A 6,393-nucleotide genomic window follows, 5' to 3' on the forward strand; every position below is an offset into this window, starting at 1 on the left:
AGTGTTTCTGGTTCTGTGAAACTTCCTTTCAGATTGCTGAGGATTTACTGCAGATGACCCTCGGAACTTTTACAAGGCCTCCAGCACGGCCTTTGGTCCTTGACACCACACCCCCCTTACTGAGTTATGGCTGACTTCCCACCACCTCCTCAGTTGCACACACATCACCTCCTGAGTGGCAGGAGGACATTCAACCCCACAAATGGGAACTCCCTTACCCCGACTCAGGGTGTCACCACTTTCCGTTTTTGGTGGCAGCCCATCTGTTTGCAGATGCTCTTATTACATCTCTGCAAGGAGCTCTGCTTGGCCTGCTTCTTTGTGGCACCTTTCCACCTTTAGACGTGAATCTTTGCATTAAATAGGAACCAAGCAAGAGGACAAAAAGCACAAGTAATGTGGTGTAAGTACCTAGAATGAGTCTCTGGGCTGGTTATATACTATAAAAAGGGTCATCTTGGCTCAGGAGTTAGGAGAGGGAGCAGAGGCTGATCAGACACAGGGAAGGGCAGGGGGGTTGGGACACCTCCTCACCAGCCTGTGCGCCTGGCACCAACCACAGGCTTCTGAGGTTGTCAGTTTTGTTCTTTTACCCCACTGACTAAACTGTGTCTTTCACCCCCTGTAAGAGTTTTCTAGGCTGATGACTGTCTTTTACCTTCAAATATTGACAACTGCCTGGTAATTTGATACAGAGTAGGTGGCTGGTAACTACTGAGTGCCTTCTGGGTGGAACACTGCTATTACCCAGTGGGTGGAATTACACCTTGACGACCTAGGCAACATGTTTAAAAAGCAATTTACAATAGTTCCTTCCCCTGGAAGGGGTTATTCTAATTTAGGGCCTTAGGTGAACAGTGAAGTATAAGTAGGGAGAAGTTAATCAAAGGAGACAGAAGAGCATCAAGGGAAGCATTCTTAACAATGAAGAGCTAAAGTAGAATTTTCTAAGGCAGAGTCCTGTCCATATGATGGAATGAATAGAGTGCATTTTAGACTCTCAAATTTGGAAGCAATGAAGGGTGGGCCACGTCAGAAGGCACAGATGTCACTAAAAGGAACACATCTAAATTAGGATTTAGTAGTGGCATCCATATTTAGAAAGTAGCACCCAATAACAGAGTACTGCCTAGAATGGTAAAACTAATTCACATAACATAACTTAAGGGAAATTATTTTTAAAATAGAGCAGTAAGCATATAGAATTTTTAAAGTGAATTCTTATTAATATCTTAGGGTTTGTGTCATCTTAGGCAAACTGTGAAATGGTGAGGGAGGCACTGAATCCAGAGCCGGGGCTTTCTCTGTCACTTTCCACCTGGAGGCCCTTCAGGCAGAGCAGGTCCTTCTCTGATCTCTAGTATCCTTCCCTTACAATGAGTACACTAGTTCCTACCTCACCAGGCTGTAAAGTGTATTAATAATTCTAACAATTTACAAACTCCAAAGCCACACAAATCTAAGGTATTACTCTTCTGTCTTATTACTATTCTGATCTTTATTCTTTTTATAGTCTTTTATTTCTGCTTCAAAATGCATTTTTGTCTGGATCCATTTTAGTGTGAGCTGTATAGCATTATTCCTGATTTTGAAATTTGGATGCCCAAGGCAACCCCTTTAAATAATTAAGTGGATCGGAGCGGGGGATCCCCCTCCTCTGTCTTTCTTCTTTCCCTCAACAAGCCCCACTGCTGTGCACTGGATACAAGCTGTATGATGACATTCAGGGAAAGCCTTGGGTGCTATAAGGGGTCAACTTCCTAGAAGAAGAGGTGCATGAGCTGAGTGCTCAGGGATGCCTACAGTCAACCAGGTGAAGAGGAACAGGCACATGAGATAAGGCCGGGGCCTACTGGCCCAGAGCTATGACTGTAGTCCAGAGGCCCTGAGTAGTCTGCCATATTGCAAAGGGCAAGCGGGAACCCAGAGAAGGCTGGAGTGGGAGGCCCTGCTGCCCAGGTGAAGAGTCTAGACTTCACTTGAGTGTGAGGAGCAGTCACTGAGGGGGGTTAAAAGATGGAATGAAGGGGGTGGGTAGGAAGTTTAGGTAAATCCTGGCCTCTTTTTCCAGGAGGAGAGGCAGAGTTCCATATCATCCTACCAGAATAAGTTAATCATTCAGTATTAAACCATCTAGTTACTGATATGCCTTTTACAGAGTTTTCAATTGATCCAAAACTATTGAGAATAGTTATATTTAATAAGTTAAATGTTATTGGTTGTTTTCAATTAAAATTACTATAATAGATTTTTTTTCTCCATGTGCACACACATACAGAGAACATGATGGAGAACAGTAAAGATGGTGGCAGGTAGTGAGGGTGAGGAGGCAGTGAGTTTGAAACACTCAGGTTTGGGCTGGGGGCCTCTGGCAGGGGGGAGGGAAGTGAGTTATTATGTAAAACGAGAGAGGTAACCAAGTGCATAGGGCAAGGGTAAGGAGTAGAGAGGAAGAGCTTGAGTCTACATGAAAGAGCAGAGGGTGCAGGCCTAGAGAAGACAGATGTGCTAGAGAGCTGCTCCTCTATCTGCAGGTGCACACTCGCACCTGTGCATTTGTGAGTGCATGGATTTGGATTCAGTAAGTCAGCTGGGGCCTGAGCTTCTGCATGTCTAACAAGTTCCCCAGGAGATGCAAAAAGTTTGGGATGGACAGATCAAGAGCCTGGCTTATGGACCAAGGACCCGCTGCCTCAGCATGACCTGGGAGCTTGCCAGAAATGCAGATACTCAGGCCCTGCCTATATCTACTGATTCAGGATTCAGCATTCTAAGGAGAGAACAGAAGGTTCCTAGACACATTCAAGTTTGAGAAGCACTGCTCCAGGTAATATGAGAGGCAAACTTATCTCCCAAATGAGAGGGAGAAGAGGAAGGAGTTGAAGGGAAAAATTCAAAGTTCAAGTTAAAGAAGAATGTGCAAAAGAATCGACTGGTGGCTGCTCCCAAAAGTTCAGAAGAGGTCAAGGACAATCTACAGTGATGCAGCTACTTTTGATGTGAAGGTGCGAAGCTAAGGTTCCCTGCCTTTGTTCTTATATTTGGGCAAAAGACTTTCTAATGCTATGTAGTATGCAATGCTTTATTCAAGTATCCCCTTGTAAAAAAAAAAAAATTGCCTATCTTTTACTTTATTTACAAATATTAGTTGTCTATTTTTTGAGACTTTGGAAATAAAAAATAAGAGAAAAATAAGAGAAGTTAACTGATGACTCCATACTGGATCTCAGAGTCAAAGCATTCTATAATAGACATACTCTTATTTGACAATGTGAATGTTACTTTCTTTGCATTATTATTATTGCTTAATATTTCAATGCAGCAATTGTCTGATTTCTTTTCCGAATGTATTTATCTTCATTCGTTCTTTACGAGGTTTTTGTTTCTAGTCCTTACCTTAAACATTGTTATTATTATTAAATTTTAAGCCTTTTTAATTTTGTGAACGTAAAAAGTGGAAACCTAATAAACATATGTATAGAAGCCAAAAAAAAATTGGCTTCTTTCTTTCCCTTTTTCTCCCCTGTTTGTTTCAATGGTTGATGAGCTCCTAAAACGTTTTCTCTATTTTTGTGATGGACTCTGAATTATTCAGTATTCTCCAGAGAAATATAACCAGTAAGATCCAATAGGATATACACACACATATATAGAGAGAGATTTATGTTTATTTTAAGAAACTGGCTCATGCAATTGCAACAAGTCCAAAATCTATAGAGTGGGTCAACAGCCTGGAGACCCAGGGAAGAGCCCATGTGGCAGATCAGGGCTAGAGGCTATCTGTTGATAGAATTTGCTTCTGCTGCACAAGGTCAATCTATTGTGTTCTGCACAAGGTCAATTTATTGTGTTCTGATCTGCCAGGCCTTCAACTGAGTGGATGAGGTTCTCCCACATCAGAAAGGGCAAACTGCTTTACTCAAAGTCCACTGATCTAAATGTTAATCTTATTCAAGAATGCTCTCACAGAAACGTTCACCATAATGTTTGACAAAATCTCAGGCCACAGTGGCCCCAGTCAACTTGATGCATAAAATTAGCCATCACAGATTTAGATCTTCCTGAGGTCTCTAAGTCATAGTTGCCACTAAGTAGGGTTGTGGAGAAGCTGTCCAAGAAAAGTTGCTATCCTCTTATTGCAAATTCTAAAAAGAAAATTCTATTAATATAATATTCTCTGTTTTATTAGGACAGTCCAATTGAATAGAGATAAATTCTAAACTCTACATGTAACTTGCTGCTTACCAAATTTATTTACATTTTATCCAAATAAAACCATTACAGCAAGTTCAAACTGTTGATTCTATCAACACTCAATCAATTTCCTTTAAATGTGACCTCCCTCCTGGACCACTGCTCCTCTCCCTGGGCCATCCACTGGGTAATTACCAATGTTTCCATTGTTAGTGCTCCTTCTGGGTTTGCACAAGTAGTTAATATCAAGTGTGAACACTCATTTCAAATCTGTTATACCAGCACTTGTCCACCCAAGTGAATGTTCTCTTCTTCAAAGTAATTGTTTTTATGGTGTTACCATTGCTTAAAGGATTTTTAAAAATTCTTTAGAAACTCTCTTCAGAAACTGATGCATACTTTTTTTTGAATTTTTAAAATAGGGGCATAACTTTGTTCTTTGAGGATAAATTGGATATTTTAAACAGAAAAAAAAAAAAAAACACTCAACCTGATCATTAAGGGAGAAAATCAAGTTGGTTAATGTTATTCTTTAGCCAAAAATCAAACTGTGACTGTCAGATAATGAGAAAATAAAATAAAAACTCCCTCATTCTGTAAATAATTCCTGGACTGGGGGCAGAGGCAAGATGGCCAATTGAAGCCAGCTTTCCACAGAGGCTCCTGTCCAGAAGGAGAGTTAAAGGACAGAAGTTTAGCAAGTAAGATGATGGTTTGGAGCTAATCCAAGAGAGAAGGTTGAAGAAACCACATCAACCCTGCTGAGGCAAGCTGTGACCCCAAGGATACAAACAATAGGTACAAAATCCATCACCAAGCTGACAGGAGTCCCCTCCCCCATGAGAATGGCTGGCAGTATACTCTATACAAACAAGAAAGCAGAGTTCAGATATCCTCCTATTTAATCCCACAGGAGAGACCCTCTAAAAACCCGAACTCCTTTCCCAGAGAGGACCTACCAGTGTGCCATGGAACTCTCCCGCCAGGCATGAAACTATATAAAACTGTATATATTATCTACCTGCAATTCCGAACTCTCAGCACTCCCCTCCACTCTCACCCTGGGATCTGGAGGCTTGTCCCCCATGTAGTCCAGATTCTTGGGCATTTTCTCAAGAGGTGGATGGGGTGTGGGCTGTTGCTGGTCTGTGCTGTGGCACATTCTGTGGCACAGCACAGGGAATAAGGAGAAGATGGTGAACTGAGGGAACCATATGGGAGAGGAAGAGGTGGTGTCCCTGTGGCACAGAGCAGCAATGGCAGCGGAGGGAACAATAGGTCTCACACACCTGGAGATATTTTGGAAAGACACTCCCTGCCTCTCTGGGAAACCAGAGGAAGCCAGACATCTTCTCCCATGGCAGCCACTAGCAGAACAGATCTGGCATTGAAACACAAGCCCCGTGAGTAAAGGGTATGCCTGAGGCAGTACCTGCCTGTGTTAGGCAGGGCTGGGACAGAGACTACAATATGCTTGCACAGAAAAGGCATACTCCCAGGGTAGGCTAAGCCACAAGGACTGTTTTAGTGAGTCTAAGAAGCACCCGACCCCCAGGAGATCATAGCTAAGACAAAAGCAGATGGGGAGAGGCTGGAACTGAGAGCTCAGTGTGAGCTCTAACTGCACCCACCCCAACACAGACTGCAGCCAAGGCAGACATGCCAGCTCCCCAGGGCTGAGTGGCAGTTTCTGTCAACTCAAACAATGCCTGGTCCGGAGGGGAAAATAGCCAGGACAGAAACAAATTCGGCCAAAATAGAAGTGTCAACAACATCAGGGGCAGGGCTGGAACTGAGTGAACGGCCCCAGCTTTCATTAAGCACCCAAGGTTGTTGGGCCTCAGCTGTCCCTGCTGGATAGTGGGAGAAAGCGGTGGCCTGGGAGAGGAGACATAGATCTCCCTGTGACTCAGGCAGGTGCAAACCCCTGGAGCATCTGCTCATTGGAGGGAACTGGGTCACAGCCCTGCGGGGTTACCAGTGACTGGGTGTGACAGAGGTACAAGATGGGGAAGGAGGCATCAACCTTCCCAGACTAATTCATTTGCTGGGTGGGTCCTTCTGACCTCATGGAGCACCAGAGTGAGTCATACTAAAGCTGCCAGCAGACTCTTGCTATCAGGTTGCCAGAGACCTTTTGAACTCTCCCACCTGAGACCAGTGTTGACTGGGACAATTGATTTGGATCTCTTGAACTGG

Source organism: Otolemur garnettii, unplaced genomic scaffold, assembly GCF_000181295.1.
Source record: "Otolemur garnettii isolate 467f Iridium unplaced genomic scaffold, OtoGar3 scaffold00120, whole genome shotgun sequence".
NCBI classification, from domain to species: Eukaryota; Metazoa; Chordata; class Mammalia; order Primates; family Galagidae; genus Otolemur; species Otolemur garnettii.